The 21238-nt window shown below is 48.5% G+C and overlaps 1 protein-coding gene across 1 annotated transcript in view; it reads left to right on the forward strand.

Annotated features, from left to right (window-relative positions):
* Positions 1-21238, forward strand: part of LOC143815468 (acetylserotonin O-methyltransferase-like) — a 140789-nt gene that overhangs the window by 63333 nt on the left and 56218 nt on the right. The gene's annotated exons all lie outside the window — the stretch shown is intronic.

The raw sequence follows: 21238 nt of genomic DNA on the forward strand, positions 1-21238 counted from the left end.
TGCATGGGCCACACTCCCGACACCACTTCTCGATGGCTTTCTTCATGCCAATCCAGTAGAATCTCTCGGAGTAGCCTCTCCAACTTCCTCCACCCGAAGTGTCCTGTCCCATCGTGGTATGCCCCCAGAACCATTGGAGCGTCTTGCCTTCGAACCACTTTCTGCCATACCAGTTCATGAGTGCGCAGGTCGACACTTCTTTGGCACAGCTTGCCATCGTGAATGAACAGTTTGCTTCTCCCCTTCCACAGCTGTTGCGTCTCTTGTGGGTCATTCGGGCCTGGATGCGAACCTGCCTGCGTCAGGAGCTCTTTCACCCGACGGACCGCAAGGTCGCCATCTTGGGTCTCTGCCCATCCGTGGTGGGGCAGGGGATTCAGCGCGATATCCGGTTTAGTGTTGTGCCGGTCCTTCACACGATGGGAGCACTGAGTGGCTTTGGGGCGATGGAAAGCGGGCAGCTCTACCTCCTCCAGTGCCTCCGGATCCTCCTCCGTTTCCGGCAAATTAGGCATCTGGGACAAGGCATCGGCATTCGCATTCTTGCGTCCTGCCCGGTACTTGATGGTGAAGTCGTAATTAGACAATCGGGCCATCCACCGCTGTTCCCAGGCCCCGAGCTTGGCGGTGTCCAAGTGCATTAGCGGATTGTTATCCGTGAAGACGGTGAATTTCGCCGAGGCCAGGTAATGTTTAAACCTCTCTGTCACTGCCCAGACGATGGCAAGGAATTCCAGCTTAAAGGAACTGTAGTTGTCAGGGTTCCTTTCCGTGGGACGAAGCTTCCTGCTGGCATAAGCGATTACCCTCTCCTTGCCTTTCTGGACCTGGGACAACAAGGCTCTCAGTCCTACGTTGCTGGCATCCGTATACAGTACAAACGGTTGATCATACTCAGGGTAGGCCAGTACCTCTTCTTCCATCAGCGCCATCTTCAAACCAGTGAAGGATCCTTCCAGTCCCTCGTTCCAATTGAAGGGGGTACTCTTTCCCCTGGCCTTCTTGGATTTGCCCACCAACAGGTCTTGCAATGGCGCGGCCTTCCTGGTAAAGTCCTTAATGAACCTCCGGTAATAGCCTACCAAGCCGATGAACTGCCGGACTTCATGGCGGTTGCTGGGTTTCAGCCAGTCCTGAATCACCGTAACCTTGTCGGGGTCTGGGGCCACTCCTTCTGCACTCACCACATGGCCTAGGTACTGCACTTTGGGCTTCAGTAGATGGCAGTTAGAAGGTTTCACCTTTAAGCCAAAGTTGGACAGGGCTTCAAACACCTCGGTCAGGTGCTTCAGATGATCTTCATAGGTCTTAGAGAAGACATCATCCAGATACAGCAGTACGGTTTCAAAGTTCCTGTGTCCCAAACAGCACTCCATCATCCTCTGGAACGTCCCCGGGGCATTGCACAATCCGAAGGGCATGTAGTTGAATTCGCATAGACCCATCGGCGTCGTAAAGGCCGTCTTCTCCTTGTCCGCCTCTGCCACGGGAACCTGCCAGTACCCACTGGTGAGATCTAGGGTAGAGAAGTAGTTAGCAGATGTTAAGGCAGCCAGGGACTCCTCTATCCTGGGCAGTGGGTATGCATCCTTATGTGTAATGCGATTTAACTGCCTATAATCAACACACATCCTTATTGTGCCATCTTTCTTCTTAACGAGGACTAATGGAGCTGCCCAGGGGCTACAACTATCTCTCACCACCCCAGCCTCCTTCATTTCTTGCAACATGTCTTTGGCACACTGATAATGAGCTGGGGGTACAGGACGGTATCTCTCTTTTATGGGTCGATGGTCTCCTGTGGGGATGTGATGTTGGATCCCTTTTACCTGCCCAAAATCTAAGGGGTGTTTGCTAAATACCCGCTCGTACTCATGAACCACCCTGTAGGCCCCCTGTTTCTGGTGAGATGGTGTAGAGTCAGTGCCCACATGCAATTCCTGACTCCAATCTTTTGGGTGCCCTGCAGAACCTGAACCGTTGTCCTCCGCCGGGTTGGACAGGACCAAGGGTCCAGGTGTTTGTATCACACTATTATTGACAGTAAACAGTTTGGCGAGCGTGACATATTTGGCGAGATGGACCTCCTCCTCTCCACAATTAAGGACACGCACTGGCACCCTCCCCTTGCGGACATCAACCAACCCCCTGGCTGTTAAGAGAGTAGGCCTATTGTCTGAATATACGGGTTCTACCAGGGCCTGATAGTCTTTACCCCTGAGGCCTATGGCTGCCCGACACCATATTAACATTTCACTCCTGGGGGGTATCGCAATGGAGTTTGGATCACTCACTGTGACACGACCAATTTCACCACCAGTCAGCTCCACCTGTTGTCTCTGAATCGGAGCCCTGATTTCTTTTTGCAGGGCACGCTGCTCACTGTAGCCAGCTGTTTCCGCTACCTGTTGTAACAAGACAATAACTTCTGCAAGACAGTTTTCTATAACATTGGTACCGATGGTCATCATGGGATTACATTCGCGGCGGTCAATATCAACAATTACAATACCCTGGGCCTTCAATTCCACCCGCCCCACTTTGATGGTGACCTCTTTATACCCCACTTGTGGCAACGGCTGACCATTACTGGCTATTATGGTGAAATCATCATCGGGGCCACGAGTAATATCGGTGTCCTCCCAATAACGTTTATAAAGCACGTAAGGCATAGTCGTCACCTGAGAACCGGTGTCCAGCAAAGCGTTCATGGGGATTCCGTCGATCACAATTGGAAGAACTGGTCGCCCTCTAATGTATTTGGCTCTCTGTTGTGAATTTGGATTCTGGGCTCCCCCGGTGGCTACTGGTGGAATTGAACTGGTGTTTTCATCTTCTCTGTTCACCTGTTCCCATCAAGATGTGGGAGTCGCTATATAACCTTGCTGCTCTGTTAGTTGCTTGCCGGTCAACAATGTTATCAGAAGCCTCTCTGTGCTTGTTCCTGCTCCTAGACAACTACTAGATAAGTTGGACTCTTGTCCATGTTTGTTTTTGCATTTTTGTTCCAGTTCACAGCTGTAGTTTCGTTACTGTGTCTGGAAAGCTCTTGTGAACAGGAATTGCCACTCTGGTGTTATGAGTTAATGCCAGAGTTTTAAAGTAATTTCTGGATGGTGTTTTGATAGGGTTTTCAGCTGACCATGAAAGTGTCCTTTCTGTCTTCTGCTATGTAGTAAGTGGACCTCAAATTTGCTAAACCTATTTTCATACTACGTTTGTTATTTCATCTTAATTCACCGCCAATACATGTGGGGGGCCTCTGTCTCCTTTCGGGGTATTTCTCTAGAGGTGAGCTAGGACTAATATTTTCCTCTGCTAGCATTATTTAGTCCTCCGGCTGGTGCTGGGCATCTAGAATCAACGTAGGCATGCTACCCGGCCACTGCTAGTTGTGCGTTAGGTTTAGTTCATGGTCAGCTCAGTTCCCATCTTCCAAGAGCTAGTTCCTATATATGCTGATGCTATGTTCTCTTGCCATTGAGAACATGACAGTTTGACCGGCCCACTAAAGGGTTAAAATCCTTGGCTGAGAAAGGAGAGAAATAAGAAGTCTGCTGAGAATTTTTTTTTTTTTTTCTCCTTCTAATCTTTGAATGGCTCTGTGTCCACCTGTTTGTAATGGATCTTCAGAGTGTAACTGCAGGTTTGAATAATCTCGCCACGAAGGTACAAAATTTGCAAGACTTTGTTTGTCATGCACCTGTATCTGAGCCGAGAATTCCTTTGCCGGAATTTTTCTCGGGGAATAGATCTGGGTTTCAGAATTTTCGAAATAATTGCAAATTATTTTTGTCCCTGAAATTTCGCTCTGCCGGAGACCCTGCACAGCAGGTCAGGATTGTGATTTCCTTGCTCCGGGGCGACCCTCAAGACTGGGCTTTTTCATTGACACCAGGGGATCCTGCGTTGCTCAATGTGGATGCGTTTTTTCTGGCCTTGGGGTTGCTTTATGACGAACCTCATTTGGAGCTTCAGGCAGAAAAAACTTTGATGTCCCTATCTCAGGGGCAAGATGAAGCGGAAATTTACTGTCAAAGATTCCGTAAATGGTCTGTGCTTACTCAGTGGAATGAGTGCGCCCTGGCGGCGACTTTCAGAGAGGGTCTCTCTGATGCCATTAAGGATGTTATGGTGGGGTTCCCTGTGCCTGCGGGTCTGAATGAGTCCATGACAATGGCTATTCAGATCGATAGGCGTTTGCGGGAGCGCAAACCAGTGCACCATCTGGCGGTGTCCACTGAGAAGTCGCCAGAGAGTATGCAGTGTGATAGAATTCTGTCCCGAAGCGAGCGGCAGAATTTTAGACGGAAAAATGGGTTGTGTTTCTATTGTGGTGATTCTACTCATGTTATATCAGCATGCTCTAAGCGCACTAAAAAGCTTGATAAATCTGTTTCCATTTGCACCTTACCGTCTAAGTTTATTCTATCTGTGACCCTGATTTGCTCTTTGTCATCTATTACCACGGACGCCTATGTCGACTCTGGCGCCGCTTTGAGTCTTATGGATTGGTCCTTTGCCAAACGCTGTGGGTATGATTTAGAGCCTTTGGAGACTCTTATTCCTCTGAAGGGGATTGACTCCACCCCATTGGCTAATAATAAACCACAATACTGGACACAAGTAACTATGCGTATTAATCCGGATCACCAGGAGATTATTCGCTTTCTGGTGCTGTATAATCTACATGATGATTTGGTGCTAGGATTGCCTTGGCTGCAATCTCACAACCCAGTCCTCGACTGGAGAGCTATGTCTGTGTTGAGCTGGGGATGTAAGGGGGCTCATGGGGATGTACCTGTGGTTTCCATTTCATCATCTATTCCCTCTGAAATTCCTGAGTTCCTGTCTGACTATCGTGACGTCTTTGAAGAATCCAAGCTTGGTTCATTACCTCCGCACCGAGAGTGCGATTGTGCCATAGATTTAATCCCGGGTAGTAAATACCCAAAGGGTCGTTTATTTAATCTGTCTGTGCCTGAACATGCTGCTATGCGAGAATATATAAAGGAGTCCTTGGAAAAGGGACATATTCGTCCATCGTCATCTCCCTTAGGAGCCGGTTTTTTCTTTGTGTCAAAAAAAGACGGCTCTTTGAGACCATGTATCGATTATCGGCTTTTGAATAAAATCACTGTAAAATATCAATACCCATTGCCGTTGCTGACTGATTTGTTTGCTCGCATAAAGGGGGCCAAGTGGTTCTCTAAGATTGACCTTCGTGGGGCGTATAATTTGGTGCGAATCAGGCAGGGGGATGAGTGGAAAACCGCATTTAATACGCCCGAGGGCCACTTTGAGTATTTAGTGATGCCTTTTGGTCTTTCAAATGCTCCGTCAGTTTTCCAGTCCTTTATGCATGATATTTTTCGCGATTATTTGGATAAATTTATGATTGTGTATCTGGATGATATTCTGATTTTTTCGGATGACTGGGACTCTCATGTCCAGCAAGTCAGGAGGGTTTTCCAGGTTTTGCGGTCTAATTCTTTGTGTGTGAAGGGTTCTAAATGTGTTTTTGGGGTACAGAGGATTTCCTTTTTGGGATATATTTTTTCTCCCTCTTCCATTGAAATGGATCCTGTCAAGGTTCAAGCTATTTGTGATTGGACGCAGCCCTCTTCTCTTAAGAGTCTTCAGAAATTTTTGGGCTTTGCTAACTTTTATCGTCGATTTATTGCTGGTTTTTCGGATATTGCTAAGCCATTGACCGATTTGACTAAGAAGGGTGCTGATGTTGCTGATTGGTCCCCTGACGCTGTGGAGGCCTTTCGGGAGCTTAAGCGCCGTTTTTCCTCTGCCCCTGTGTTGCGTCAGCCTGATGTTGCTCTACCTTTTCAGGTTGAGGTCGACGCTTCTGAGATCGGAGCTGGGGCAGTGTTGTCGCAGAAAAGTTCTGACTGCTCCGTGATGAGGCCTTGTGCCTTCTTTTCCCGTAAATTTTCGCCCGCTGAGCGGAATTATGATGTTGGGAATCGGGAGCTTTTGGCCATGAAGTGGGCTTTTGAGGAGTGGCGCCATTGGCTTGAGGGGGCCAGACATCAGGTGGTGGTATTAACTGACCACAAAAACTTGATTTATCTTGAGACCGCCAGGCGCCTGAATCCTAGACAGGCGCGCTGGTCATTATTTTTCTCTCGGTTTAATTTTGTGGTGTCATACCTACCGGGTTCTAAGAATGTTAAGGCGGATGCCCTTTCTAGGAGTTTTGAGCCTGACTCGCCTGGTAACTCTGAGCCCACAGGTATCCTTAAGGATGGAGTGGTATTGTCAGCCGTTTCTCCAGACCTGCGGCGGGCCTTGCAGGAGTTTCAGGCGGATAGACCGGATCGTTGCCCACCTGATAAACTGTTTGTTCCTGATGATTGGACCAGTAGAGTCATCTCTGAGGTTCATTCTTCTGCGTTGGCAGGTCATCCTGGCATTTTTGGTACCAGGGATTTGGTGGCAAGGTCCTTCTGGTGGCCTTCCCTGTCACGAGATGTGCGAGGCTTTGTGCAGTCTTGTGACGTTTGTGCTCGGGCCAAGCCTTGTTGCTCTCGGGCTAGTGGATTATTGTTGCCCTTGCCTATTCCTAAGAGGCCTTGGACGCACATCTCGATGGATTTTATTTCAGATCTGCCTGTTTCTCAGAAGATGTCTGTCATCTGGGTGGTGTGTGACCGTTTCTCTAAGATGGTCCATTTGGTTCCTCTGCCCAAGTTGCCTTCTTCTTCCGAGTTGGTTCCTCTGTTTTTTCAAAATGTTGTTCGTTTGCATGGTATTCCTGAGAATATCATTTCTGACAGAGGGACCCAATTCGTGTCTAGATTTTGGCGGGCATTCTGTGCTAGGATGGGCATAGATTTATCTTTTTCGTCCGCTTTCCATCCTCAGACGAATGGCCAGACCGAGCGGACTAATCAGACCCTGGAGACATATCTGAGGTGTTTTGTGTCTGCTGACCAGGATGATTGGGTTGCTTTTTTGCCATTGGCAGAGTTCGCTCTCAATAATCGGGCCAGCTCTGCCACTTTGGTGTCCCCGTTTTTCTGTAATTCGGGGTTTCATCCTCGATTTTCCTCTGGTCAGGTGGAATCTTCGGATTGTCCTGGAGTGGATGCTGTGGTGGAGAGATTGCATCAGATCTGGGGGCAGGTGGTGGACAATTTGAGGTTGTCCCAGGAGAAGACTCAGCTTTTTGCCAACCGCCACCGTCGTGTTGGTCCTCGGCTTTGTGTTGGGGATTTGGTGTGGTTGTCTTCTCGTTTTGTCCCTATGAGGGTCTCTTCTCCTAAGTTTAAGCCTCGGTTCATCGGCCCGTATAAGATATTGGAGATTCTTAACCCTGTTTCCTTCCGTTTGGACCTCCCTGCATCCTTTTCTATTCATAACGTTTTTCATCGGTCATTATTGCGCAGGTATGAGGTACCGGTTGTGCCTTCCGTTGAGCCTCCTGCTCCGGTGTTGGTTGAGGGTGAGTTGGAGTACGTTGTGGAGAAAATCTTAGACTCTCGTGTTTCCAGACGGAGACTCCAGTATCTGGTCAAGTGGAAGGGATACGGCCAGGAGGATAATTCTTGGGTGAATGCATCTGATGTTCATGCCTCTGATCTGGTTCGTGCCTTTCATAGGGCCCATCCTGATCGCCCTGGTGGTTCTGGTGAGGGTTCGGTGCCCCCTCCTTGAGGGGGGGGTACTGTTGTGAATTTGGATTCTGGGCTCCCCCGGTGGCTACTGGTGGAATTGAACTGGTGTTTTCATCTTCTCTGTTCACCTGTTCCCATCAAGATGTGGGAGTCGCTATATAACCTTGCTGCTCTGTTAGTTGCTTGCCGGTCAACAATGTTATCAGAAGCCTCTCTGTGCTTGTTCCTGCTCCTAGACAACTACTAGATAAGTTGGACTCTTGTCCATGTTTGTTTTTGCATTTTTGTTCCAGTTCACAGCTGTAGTTTCGTTACTGTGTCTGGAAAGCTCTTGTGAACAGGAATTGCCACTCTGGTGTTATGAGTTAATGCCAGAGTTTTAAAGTAATTTCTGGATGGTGTTTTGATAGGGTTTTCAGCTGACCATGAAAGTGTCCTTTCTGTCTTCTGCTATGTAGTAAGTGGACCTCAAATTTGCTAAACCTATTTTCATACTACGTTTGTTATTTCATCTTAATTCACCGCCAATACATGTGGGGGGCCTCTGTCTCCTTTCGGGGTATTTCTCTAGAGGTGAGCTAGGACTAATATTTTCCTCTGCTAGCATTATTTAGTCCTCCGGCTGGTGCTGGGCATCTAGAATCAACGTAGGCATGCTACCCGGCCACTGCTAGTTGTGCGTTAGGTTTAGTTCATGGTCAGCTCAGTTCCCATCTTCCAAGAGCTAGTTCCTATATATGCTGATGCTATGTTCTCTTGCCATTGAGAACATGACAGCTCTCCAATGCTGTGGGCCAGATCGTCCTACTCCTGGGGGTAGGCCCTCTGCCCCAGGGGTTGCTCGTTTAAATGACAGTACCTTGCAAGGTGGCCCACTTGGTGACAGCGGCGGCAGATAGGTCGTCCGTCCCGATGAAAACGATCGTCATCCCTACCTCTGGTCGGCGGAGTCCTCCTCTGTCGCATCCAGGGGACATCCTCCGGTCTGGAGGCCAACTGGATCTTCTCCTTGGGGGCCTCCTGCAGGGACTGCACGGTCCGGGCTAGGGCAGCAACGCTCTTCGTCAACTCCTGCATCTGGAGGCGTAGTCCTGCAGGGGAGTCATCCTCCAGGACTTGGGCATCGGCCTCGGCGGCAACTGGGGCATCTGGTGCCACCTCCTGGTGGTACGTGAGGGCTTGACGCCTGGAAGGCACCGCACGGCTGGGCTGTCGCTCTTGCAGTGCCTGGATGGCTTTATCCTTGAATTGCGCAAAAGTCAGGTCTGGATTCTGCATGGCCAGGAAGTGCAGCTGGCCCCTTTGGTGACTGCACAGGAGCCCCTCAATGAACCGCTCTTTCAGGAGTTTATCTTCATCTTGCATGCTGCCGGGGTCACTCTGCTTGATGGCCCGCAGTGTCTCCTGGAGATTAAGGGCATAGTCCCGTAAGCTATCCTGCGGCCTCTGTTTACACCCATAGAAAGTCAACTTAATTTCTGTAGCAGTGCGGGTGTCAAAGGTGGCTTTAAGCTTTGCAAAAATCTGCTGTGCAGTTCCCTTATCCGCGGCGGGCCAGGACTTCACTTCTCTCAGAGCCGCCCCAAAGAGTTGGTTTGTTATCATATGAACTTTCTGAGGCTCTGTCAAGGGATAGAACTCGAGCAGGCTGCAGATCCCTTCTTTGAAGTCAGTTAACGTATGTGACTATCCGGAGTATCGCGGGAGCCAGGCCGCCCCAGGCAAGTACGGCATGGAGAAGTGCATGATGGCCGTTGTAGTCGCAGCAGTCTCCGGCTGGCTGATGGGGGGGCAGGCCCTGCGGCAACCGGTGGTGGTATAAGGCCCCCGGCTACATCTACCGCGGGGACCGGAGCTGCCTCTGGGTCCACGGCTGCGACTGCCACCTCCGCTCCTCCCGACTCAGACATGGCCGTTCCCCCTTCTTGCTAACCTGCTGGAGGTCAGGGCTCCTCTTCCGGGATCGGCACTTTACCGCGGTTTCTTGTTCCGCGCTTCTTTTGATGATAATAGCAATACACAGTCTTTGCAATAAATTACGGTTTAGGCACGAGTCAATCACAGTTCCAAGGCACACATGACCTGTTTCTTCAGGCTTAAGTAGATCCTGTTTGTGACACCAAGTTTTGAGCGCCCCCAGACGCAGGGCCGCGGAGCACTCGGTACCGGGCCTCTCAGTCTCGGTCCTGGGGTTGTCACGGTGGCCAGACCCGCTCCGTGACCCTGCTAAGGGGCGTCCAATTAAAGGTGGTGATGCGTGGTGCAATGAAATAACGAAGACACGGGGTTGCAGTCTCTTTACCTCTTTACTGTAGGCTTCAGGATCCGCAATCCAGAGCACTGCTAACAGGGCTGGCTGAGACCGGCCGGTCCGAAGGCACATCCAGAGTTCCCTTCACAGGTGGAAATCAGTGCCTACCTTCTAGCTCCTGTGTGTTGTAGTACCTCCCTGCTGAGCACCACGGGATAGTCCTCACAACTGTAGTGTCTGCTTCTGATGTTCTTTCTCCGTCCCCCTGATAATATGGCTAGGACGCACCCATATGACGGGTAGGCCTGGAGTTCTTCCGGGACCCTAGAGTCGCCCCTCTCCCACAAGTGCCTCCGTTGTCTGCTTAGGTGATTTAGGTGAGACAGCCAACCTATAATTGACTGCCCTGCCGTGGTTTGAAGTAATGCTTAAAGTCTCTTACTTTCTCGGCGTTCCGGCCACCGGTTACACACCTCAGAAGGATGTTGCTGATCTGGAGGCACGAATCCTTCTGGTTCTATCGCCCCTTTGCTGTATTCCCGTTTCTCACTCCTCCACAATATACTCCGCTTTCGTGTCCTCTCTTAGGAGTCAGCCGCTGTAACACTCAAGCACGGCTCCGTAACGTTCTGTCTGTCCTAGGCCGCTGTCAGGATCCCACCCCTGACAGGTCCTCTCTCCAGCTTTCCCTAGCTGCTTTCTCCCTAACTTCCTGTCCAACCCCCAGTTTTACCAAAGTGTGAGGAGTGGCCTAATAGATAGAACCACCCCCCCCGGTGGCCGGAGTGTGGAGTGTAGTGTGTGTCTGTGATACCTGGTCAGGTGAACTCCTTAAGTGCCATCAGATGTACCATCACTCCCCTTAGCGGCGGAGCGTCAGTACTGCAACGACCAGGACTCTGGGGCGCTGTATATACAGTTCACAATTGGTAAGAGGAGTACACAGGCGGCCTTGCTGGGTTCAGCGGTGGAGGACAACTGTTGTGAGAGTCTGACACAGTTACTAGGACAAAATAAATAATTAGGCTAAATGCTGTTCTAGATTGGTAAGGGGAGTACACAGGCGGCATAGCTTGGTTCAGGGAAGGAGGAGGACAACTGTAATAAGTGGCTCAGACAGACTGAGTAGTCATAAAATAAAACAGTTGGCTGAATGCAGTTCCAAATTGGTAACAGGAGTACACAGGCGGCATAGCTGGGTTCAGCGGAGGACTACTGTAATAAGTGGCTCAGACAGACAGACAGAGGCCTAACCAAAAAAAAGGTGGCTAAATGCAGGTCAAAACTGCTAGCAGGACAAAGCAGGCGGCCTAGCTTGTTTCAGGGGGGGGACAGTTGTAATGTGTGGCGCCGACAGACAGACAGACAGAGGCCTAACCTAAAAAAAGGTGTCTAAATGTAGTTCAAAACTGCTAGCAGGACTAACCAGGCAGCCTAGCTTTTTTCAGGGGGGGGACAGTTGTAATGTGTGATGCCGACAGACACAGACAGAGGCCTAACATAAAAAAAGGTGGCTGAATGCAGTTCAAAACTGCTAGCAGGACTAACCAGGCGGCCTAGTTTTTTTCAGGGGGGGACAGTTGTAATGTGTGGCGCCGACAGACAGACAGACAGAGGCCTAACATAAAAAAAGGTGTCTAAATGCAGTTCAAAACTGCTAGTAGGACTAACCAGGCGGCCTAGCTTGTTTCAGCGTGGGAGGACAACTGTTATGAGAGGCTGACACAGTTACTAGGCACAAATAAATAAGTAGGCTACATGCACTTCACAATTGGTAACAGGAGTACAGAGGTGGCATAGCTTTGTTCAGCAGAGGTCAACTGTTAGAAGTGGCTGACACAGTTAGTAGGCCAAAATACTAAAGTGGGCTAAATGTCAGCCAAGGAATTGGTCATAAATAAACTGGTGGCATAGCAAGGTACAGGGGTGGGCTCCTCTGCAGAGTTGCAGACAGGGGTAGTTAGCGCAAAGTATTAAGGGGTCTAAATGGAGGCCAGGGCCCCTGTATATTTTTACTATCATCTATCATTGCAACAAATTTGTTATGGCAGTGCCATTTAAGGATTTAACAGCACAGACTACACAGTGGTGGGGCAGGGAGAGGTAAGTTTTGCAAGTGGTAGAGCACAGTTCGAGCTGGGGTGAAAACTCTCTCGTGGGCGGCGGTACTGGCCCAGGGCCCCTCATATTACGACAGTGTGTCTGACGTTGGTTGTGCACCACCACTGTCAGAGACACTTCATTGTACTATGAGGGACCCTGTGCCAGTGCCGTGGCCCAAGAGTGGGCACACCCACCTGTCCAGGCAAATGGTACTCACACGGGTGCTTGCGCCACGTTGTGACCACGGCCCTGTGGGGGGAGTCAGCCCATTTAGGGAGGTATACAAATGGCCTATGGTGGACATTCGGCACCTGCAAATGGCGGAATTGGAGCAGTCAGTAAGAGGAGGCCAAAAACAAGAAATTTTTCTCACAAGCTACGTGTCAGCAGGGGAAGGTGGGGCAAAATAATTCGAAATCCATGATTGGTTCATTTTAGTGAAGGTTAGATCATCAACATTTCGGGAGCCAGACGTGTCCTTTTTTCGGTCAGTATTGAACCAGCAGCACTGAAGACTCTTTCTGAGAGCACACTAGCAGCTGGGCAAGCAAGGTCCTGTAATGCATATTCTGCCAATTCGGGCCAGGTGTCTAGTTTAGATGCCCAGTAATCAAAGGGGAATGACCTGTGAGGGAGAACATCGATAATGGTGGAAAAATAGTTGGTAACCATACAGGACAAATGCTGTCTCCTGTCACTTTGAATCGATGCCGCAGTACCTGTCGTGTCTGCAGTCATTGCAAAATCACTCCACAACCTGGTGAGAAATCCCCTTTGTCCAATGCCACTTCAGCTTTGTGCACCTCTAGCACCTCTGCCATGTTGCCCCCTACAGCTCGTGTGAGAACCGTCAGCGCCCCTGTGTGCTGGGAATGCCTGAACCAAACGGTCTACAAGAGTTGCTTGTTTGGTAGCCAATATTTGCTCAAGGTTCTCATGTGGCATGATATTTTGTAACTTGCCTTTGTACCGTGGATCCAGGAGGCAGGCCAACCAGTAATCGTCATCAGTCATTATTTTGATAATGCGGGGGTCCCGTTTTAGGATACACAAGGCATACTCTGCCATGTGGGCCAAAGTTCCAGGTGTCAATTCACTGCTTGTGCTGCGTTGAGGAGCACTTTCTTGTAAATCTACCTCACTTGTAAATCTACCGCAAAAACCCTGTACCTGACCTTGCAATGCCACCAGTTTCTATTCCCCCCTGAGAAGCATCCTCCTCCCATAAATATTCAGCCCCATCATCCTCCTCCTCCTCCTCCTCTTCATCCACCACCTCATCCCAGAGACTTCCCTGTCCAGACAATGGCTGACTGTCATCAAGGCTTCCCTCCTCCTCAGCCGCAGATGCCTGCTCCTTGATGTGTGTCAAACTTTGCATCAGTAGACGCATTAGTGGGATGCTCATGCTTATGATGGTGTCGTCTGCACTGACCAGCCGTGTGCATTCCTCAAAACACTGAAGGACTTGACAGAGGTCTTGGAGCTTTGACCACTGCACACCAGACAACTCCATGTCTGCCATCCAACTGCCTGCCCGTGTATATGTATCCTCCCACAAATACATGACAGCATGCCTCTGTTCGCATGTGCAGTGTAGAGTTCCACCTTCTTGCAACATGTATTATTAGGCGGTGCTGGGGAAGATTCAGCGATCGCTGATGGTTAAACATATGGCTGGAGTGTACGGGCGACCGGCAGATGTGCGAGCAAAGTCTGCGCACCTTCAGGAGCAGGGCTGGTAAATCAGGGTAATTCTTGAGGAAGCACTGCACCACAAGGTTCAAGGTGTGAGCCAGGCAAGGTATGTGTTTCATTTCGGAAAGGTCTATGGCAGCCATAAAATTCCTTCCGTTATCGCTGACTACCTTGCCTGCCTCAAGATGTACACTGCCCAGCCATGCCTGAGTTTCTTGCTGCAAGTACTCGGCCAGTACTTCCGCGGTGTGTCTGTTGTCACCCAAACACTTCATTTGCAGCACAGCCTGCTGACGCTTACCACTAGCTGTTCCATAATGGGACACCATGGGTGCAACACTGGCAGCTGCGGATGGAGTGTTTGTGCGACTGAGCTCTGTGGATGAGCTTTCACTTCTGGAGGAGGAGGAGGAGGTGCAAACGCCTACAGCCAACTGTTTCCTAGACCATGGGCTAGGCAGAACTGTGCCACTATGGCTGTCCCCTGTGGACACTGCATCCACCACATTAACCCAGTGTGCCGTGATGGACACGTAACGTCCCTGGCCATGCCTACTGGTCCATGCAATAGTTGTGAGGTGCGCCTTTCTACTGACCGATTGCCTCAGTGCATGGACAATGCGTTCTTTGACATGTTGGTGGAGTGCAGGGATGGCTTTTCTCGCAAAGAAGTGTCAACTGGGTAGGTCACAGCGTGGTACTGCGTAGGCCATCAGGGCTTTGAAAGCTTCGCTTTCAACCAACCGGTAGGGCATCATCTCTAACGAGATTAGTCGAGCAATGTAGCCATTCAAACCCTGTGTACGCGGATGAGAGGAAGAGTACTTTCTTTTCCTATCGAGAGTTTCTTGTAGGCTGAGCTAGACTGGAGAGTTGCATATGGTGGAACTAGCACGGGTGGTGGTGGACATGGCAGATTGAGAGAGGCTTGGTGATGGTATTCTTGATGTGGGCCTACCTACAGAGTTTCCAACCAAGAACCTTGTGATTCCCTGACTGCTTTGGCCTTGCGACAATACCTCCACATTTGTTACTGGTGGTGTCATAACCGGTGGGCTTCCAGTGAGGGAAGCAATGTTGCATTGCTGACTAACTTCAATATGAGCAGGTGCATCAACGGTACTGGAAGTTTGGTAGTTAGTCCATGCTTCCAAGTGCCTGCTGGTTAGATGTCTACGCATGCACATTGTATTTAAGCTTTGTAGATTCTTCCCTCTGCTAAAGGTCTTGGAGCATTTCTTACATATAACTTTGGACTGATCATTCGGATCTTGGTTAAAAAATTGCCACATTGCACTCATCCTACTATGGAATACCTTTTCAGGCTTTGCACGCCGTGCTACTGTCACCGGATTGCAACGCTGTCCTACACCTGTTGTGGTTTTTGACACACGTTTTGGGCCTGATGCGGGCCTGCCAGATGAAAGCTGTTGCGATGTGATGCCTGCTGCGGCTCATCCTTCTCCGCTTCAGAGCTACTGCCAGTGGCACCCTGTTCCCCCAATGGCTGCCAATCGGGGTCAACAACTGGGTCATCTATCACCTCCTCTTCAATGTCATGTGCACTTTCCTCTGTGTCACCGTGTAAGGTGCTATAGCGTTCGGGACGGGGCACCATAGTCTCATCAGGGTCAGATTCTGGCTAAGTACACTGCGAGGGCAATGTTGTGATCTGAGTCAATGGAACAGCATAATAATCTAGCTGTGGCTGTGCATCTGTGCACTCCATGTCCGATTCATCTTGTAATGGGCTGTGAACTATTTCCCTTTCTAACCCTGGCACGGTATGTGTAAAGAGCTCCATGGAGTAAACTGTAGTGTCGCCTGCCGCACCCTTCACTTTTGCTTTGGGTGAAGGACACAAGGAAGCGACTTGTTCCTGACCGTGAGCATCCACTGACAACTCGCTGCTTTTAAATTTGGAACTTTCGGAAGAGGAGGCGAAAGAGCTAGAGGCTGAGTCAGCAAGGAAAGCCAAAACTTTTTCCTGCTGCTCCGGCTTTAAAAGCGGTTTTCCTACTCCCAGAAAAGGGAGCCTTCGAGGCCTTGTGTAGCCAGACGATGACGCTGGCTCAACAACTTGAGCCTTAAGTGCTATTTTGCTTTTCCCACTACCACAAGATGCTCCACCACCACCACCACCATCATTACCAGCTGGCAATGACCGCCCACGGCCAAGACCTCTTCCACCAGACTTCCTCCTTCTTGGGAAAATGTAACCAAATTAACAACCGTTATATGGTACTGTAAAACAAGGTAGAAGGTGTATGTAAACTTGTTGTGAAGTCAAGTCTCCCTTTCTATATGTGTGGAAGACTGCTGCAAAATTCAGGCCCACTGTATTACACTACACAGCATAAGTGGCAGAAAGTGACTGGCAGATATACGCCAAACAGAACAGACGCAGATGCACTTAGTGGCAATATAAATCTCCCTTTTTATGTGTAGGAGACTGCTGCAAAATTCAGGCCCACTGTATTACACTACACAGTATAAGTGGCAGAAAGTGACTGGCAGATATACGCCAAACAGAACAGACGCAGATGCACTTAGTGGCAATATAAATCTCCCTTTTTATGTGTAGGAGACTGCTGCAAAATTCAGGCCCAATGTATTACACTACACAGTATAATTGGCAGAAAGTGACTGGCAGATATACGCCAAACAGAACAGACGCAGATGCACTTAGTGGCAATATAAATCTCCCTTTTTATGTGTAGGAGACTGCTGCAAAATTCAGGCCCACTGTATTACACTACACAGTATAAGTGGCAGAAAGTGACTGGCAGATATACGCCAAACAGAACAGATGCAGATACACTTAGTGGCAATATAAATCTCCCTTTTTATGTGTAGGAGACTGCTGCAAAATTCAGGCCCACTGTATTACACTACACAGTATAAGTGGCAGAAAGTGACTGGCAGATATACGCCAAACAGAACAGACGCAGATGCACTTAGTGGCAATATAAATCTCCCTTTTTATGTGTAGGAGACAGCAGAAAAAATCAGGACCACTGTATTACACTACACAGTTTGAGTGGCAGAAAGTGGCTGGCAGATGTGCCACAAACAGGACTGACGCAGATGCACTTAGTGGCAATATAAATCTCCCATTTTATGTGTAGGAGACAGCAGAAAAAAACAGGCCCACTGTATTACACTACACAGTTTCAGTGGCAGAAAGTGGCTGGCAGATATGCCACAAACAGGACTGACGCAGATACACTTAGTGGCAATATAAATCTCCATTTTTATGTGTTGGAGAATGCAGAAAAAATCAGGACCACTGTATTACACTACACAGTTTGAGTGGCAGAAACTGGCTGGCAGATATGCCACAAACAGGACTGACACAGATGCACTTAGTGGCAATATAAATCTCCCTTTTTATGTGTAGGAGACAGCAGAAAAAAGCAGGCCCACTGTATTACACTACATAGTTTGAGTGGCAGAAAGTGGCTGGCAGATATGCCACAAACAGGACTGATGCAGATGCATTTAGTGGCAATATAAATCTCCATTTTTATGTGTTGGAGAATGCAGAAAAAATCAGGACCACTGTATTACATGTACTACACAGTTTGAGTGGCAGAAACTGGCTGGCAGATATGCCACAAACAGGACTGACGCAGATGCACTTAGTGGCAATATAAATCTCTCTTTTTATGTGTAGGAGACAGCAGAAAAAAGCAGGTCCACTGTATTACACTACATAGTTTGAGTGGCAGAAAGTGGCTGGCAGATATGCCACAAATAGGACTGACGGAGATGCACTTAGTGGCAATATAAATCTCCCTTTTTATGTGTGGGAGACAGCGGAAAAAAACAGGACCACTGTATTACACTACACAGTTTGAGTGGCAGAAAGTGGCTGGCAGATATGCCACAAACAGGACTGACGCAGATGCACTTAGTGGCAATATAAATCTCCCTTTTTATGTGTAGGAGAATGTAGAAAAAATCAGGCCCACTGTATTACACTACACAGTTTGAGTGGCAGAAAGTGGCTGGCAGATTGTTGTGAATTCCGCTCTTGGGCTCCCTCCGGTGGTTGTAAGTGAGATATGTGGTGCCCGTTGTTCCCTCTGTGGATCCTCCTGCCCCGGTGTTGGTTGATGGGGAGTTGGAATATGTTGTGGAGAAAATTTTGGATTCTCGTTTTTCGAGGCAGAGGCTTCAGTATCTTGTCAAGTGGAAGGGTTATGGCCAGGAGGATAATTCTTGGGTTGTTGCCTCCGATGTCCATGCCGCCGATTTGGTTCGTGCCTTTCACTTGGCTCGTCCTAATCGGCCTGGGGGCTCTGGTGTGGGTTTGGTGACCCCTCCTCAAGGGGGGGGGTACTGTTGTGAATTCCGCTCTTGGGCTCCCTCCGGTGGTTGTAAGTGGCACTTTTGTGAGTTCTGCTTTTGGGCTCCCTCCGGTGGATTTAAGTGGAACTGCTGCTCCTTGGATTTAGCAGTCAGCAGCTGCTTCCACTGATCGTCTATTCTGGCTCGGCTATTTATCCTGGCTCTATCCTTCAGCTAGTGCCAGTTGTCAATGGTTCCTGCTTGGATTCACATCTCTCTTGGATTTCCCTGATATTCTGACCAGTTCAGCAAAGATAAGTCCTTGCTTTGTTCTTTTGCTTTCCACTTGTTGTGGACTTAATCGTTCAGCACATTCTATGTTTTTTTTCTAGTCCAGCTTGTCAGTATGGATTTATTCAGTTAAGCTGGAAGCTCTGGGAAGCAGATTTACCCTCCACACCTTTAGTCAGGTGTGGAGATTTTTGTAAACTCTGTGGTGGATTTTTCTAGTTTTTAATACTGACCGCACAGCATTCTGTCCTGTTCTATCTATCTCGCTAGATTGGCCTCCTTTGCTACATCCTAGTTTCATTCTGTGTATGTCATTTCCCTCTCCACTCACAGTCAATATTTGTGGGGGGCTGTCTGTCCTTTGGGAATTTTCTCTGAGGCAAGATAGCTTTCCTGTTTCTATCTTTAGGGGTAGTTAGTCCTCCGGCTGTGACGAGGTGTCTAGGGAGTGACAGGAACATCCCACGGCTACTTCTAGTGTTGTGTTAAGCTCAGGAACTGCGGTCAGTACAGGTACCACCTATTCCAGAGCATGTCCCATGTTGCTCCTAAACCACCAGTTCATAACAGTACAACTGGCCACAAATGAATTAAATGCATCTCAAAAGAAGGAAAAAAGAAAAATTCTGAGCCATTTTTTTTTCTGTAGTCTGTTTTGTCTTTTTTTTCCTCTTAATCTCTGGGTGGTTCAGGATTTTGGTGCTGGCATGGATGTTCAGGGTTTGTTTTCTCGTGTGGATCAACTTGCTGCAAGAGTACAGAGTATCCAAAATTATGTTGTCCAGACTCCGGCTTTACAGCCTAAAATTCCTACTCCTGATTTGTTTTTTGGGGACAGATCCAAGTTTTTGAACTTTAAAAATAACTGCAAATTGTTTTTTGCTTTGAAACCCCGTTCCTCTGGTGATCCCATTCAGCTGGTTAAAATCGTCATCTCTCTGCTGCGTGGTGACCCTCAGGACTGGGCATTCTCCCTTGAATCAGGGAATTCGGCATTGCTTAATGTAGATGCATTTTTTCAAGTGCTCGGATTATTGTATGACGAACCTAATTCTGTGGATCATGCAGAATAAACCTTGTTGGCCCTATGTCAGGGTCAGGAAGCGGCAGAATTATACTGCCAGAAATTTAGAAAATGGTCTGTGCTCACTAAATGGAATGAGGATGCTCTGGCAGCAATTTTCAGAAAGGGTCTTTCTGAAGCCCTTAAAGATGTTATGGTGGGGTTCCCCACGCCTGCTGGTTTGAGCGAATCTATGTCTCTAGCCATTCAGATTGATCGGCGCCTGCGCGAGCACAAAGTTGTGCACCATATGGCAGTGTCCTCTGAGCGGAGTCCTGAGCCTATGCAATGTGATAGGATTTTGACTAGAGCAGAACGGCAGGGATTCAGACGTCAGAATGGGCTGTGTTTTTACTGTGGTGATTCTGCTCATGTTATTTCTGATTGCCCTAAGCGTACTAAGAGGGTCGCTAGGTCTGTTACCATCAGTACTGTACAACCTAAATTTCTCTTATCTGTGACCCTGATTTGCTCATTATCGTCCTTTTCTGTCATGGCATTTGTGGATTAAGGCGCTGCCCTGAACTTAATGGACTTGGAATTCGCCAGGCGCTGTGGTTTTTCCTTGCAGCCTTTGCAGAGCCCTATTCCTTTGAGGGGTATTGATGCTACACCATTGGCCAAGAATAAAGCTCAGTATTGGACTCAGCTGACCATGTGCATGGGTCCAGCACATCAGGAAGATTGCTGTTTTCTGGTGTTGCATAACTTGCATGATGTTGTTGTACTGGGTTTTCCATGGTTACAGGAACATAATCCGGTGCTGGATTGGAAATCTATGTCTGTGACTAGTTGGGGTTGTCAAGGGGTACATTGTGATGTTCCTTTGATGTCAATTTCCTCTTCCCCCTCCTCTGAAGTCCCTGAGTTTTTGTCGGATTTCCAGGATGTATTTGATGAGCCGAAGTCCAGTTCCCTTCCTCCTCATAGGGACTGTGATTGTGCTATTAACTTGATTCCTGGCTGTAAGTTCCCTAAGGGCCGACTTTTCAATCTGTCTGTGCCAGAGCATGCCGCCATGCGGAGTTATGTCAAGGAGTCTTTGGAGAAGGGGCATATTCGGCCGTCCTCATCACCATTGGGAGCGGGATTCTTTTTTGTTGCCAAGAAGGATGGCTCCTTGAGACCCTGTATTGATTATCGCCTTCTTAATAAGATCACGGTCAAATTCCAATACCCTTTACCTTTGCTTTCTGATTTGTTTGCTCGGATTAAGGGCTAGTTGGTTTACTAAGATTGACCTTCGAGGGGCATATAATCTTGTTCGTATTAAACAGGGTGACGAATGGAAAACTGCATTTAATACGCCCGAAGGCCATTTTGAATACCTTGTGATGCCTTTCGGGCTTTCTAATGCTCCTTCTGTATTTCAGTCCTTCATGCATGATATTTTCCGCAATTATCTTGATAAATTCATGATTGTGTATTTGGATGATATTTTGATTTTTTCCGATGATTGGGAGTCTCATGTGAAGCAGGTCAGGATGGTATTCCAGATCCTTCGTGATAATGCTCTATTTGTGAAGGGGTCTAAGTGCCTATTTGGAGTTCAGAAGGTCTCTTTTTTGGGTTTTATTTTTTCTCCCTCGTCTATAGAAATGGATCCTGTTAAGGTCCAAGCCATTCATGACTGGATTCCACCCACATCGGTGAAGAGCCTTCAGAAATTTTTGGGCCTTGCTAATTTTTATCGCCATTTCATTGCCAACTTTTCCAGTGTGGTTAAGCCCCTGACCGATTTGAAGAAGAAAGGCGCTGATGTGACGAATTGGTCCTCTGCAGCTGTTGAGGCCTTTCAGGAGCTTAAACGCCGATTTACTTCTGCCCCTGTGTTGCGTCAGCCGGATGTTTCTCTTCCTTTTCAGGTTGAGGTTGACGCTTCTGAGATTGGGGCAGGGGCCGTTTTGT

This window comes from Ranitomeya variabilis, chromosome 3 (genome assembly GCF_051348905.1).
Source record: "Ranitomeya variabilis isolate aRanVar5 chromosome 3, aRanVar5.hap1, whole genome shotgun sequence".
NCBI classification, from domain to species: Eukaryota; Metazoa; Chordata; class Amphibia; order Anura; family Dendrobatidae; genus Ranitomeya; species Ranitomeya variabilis.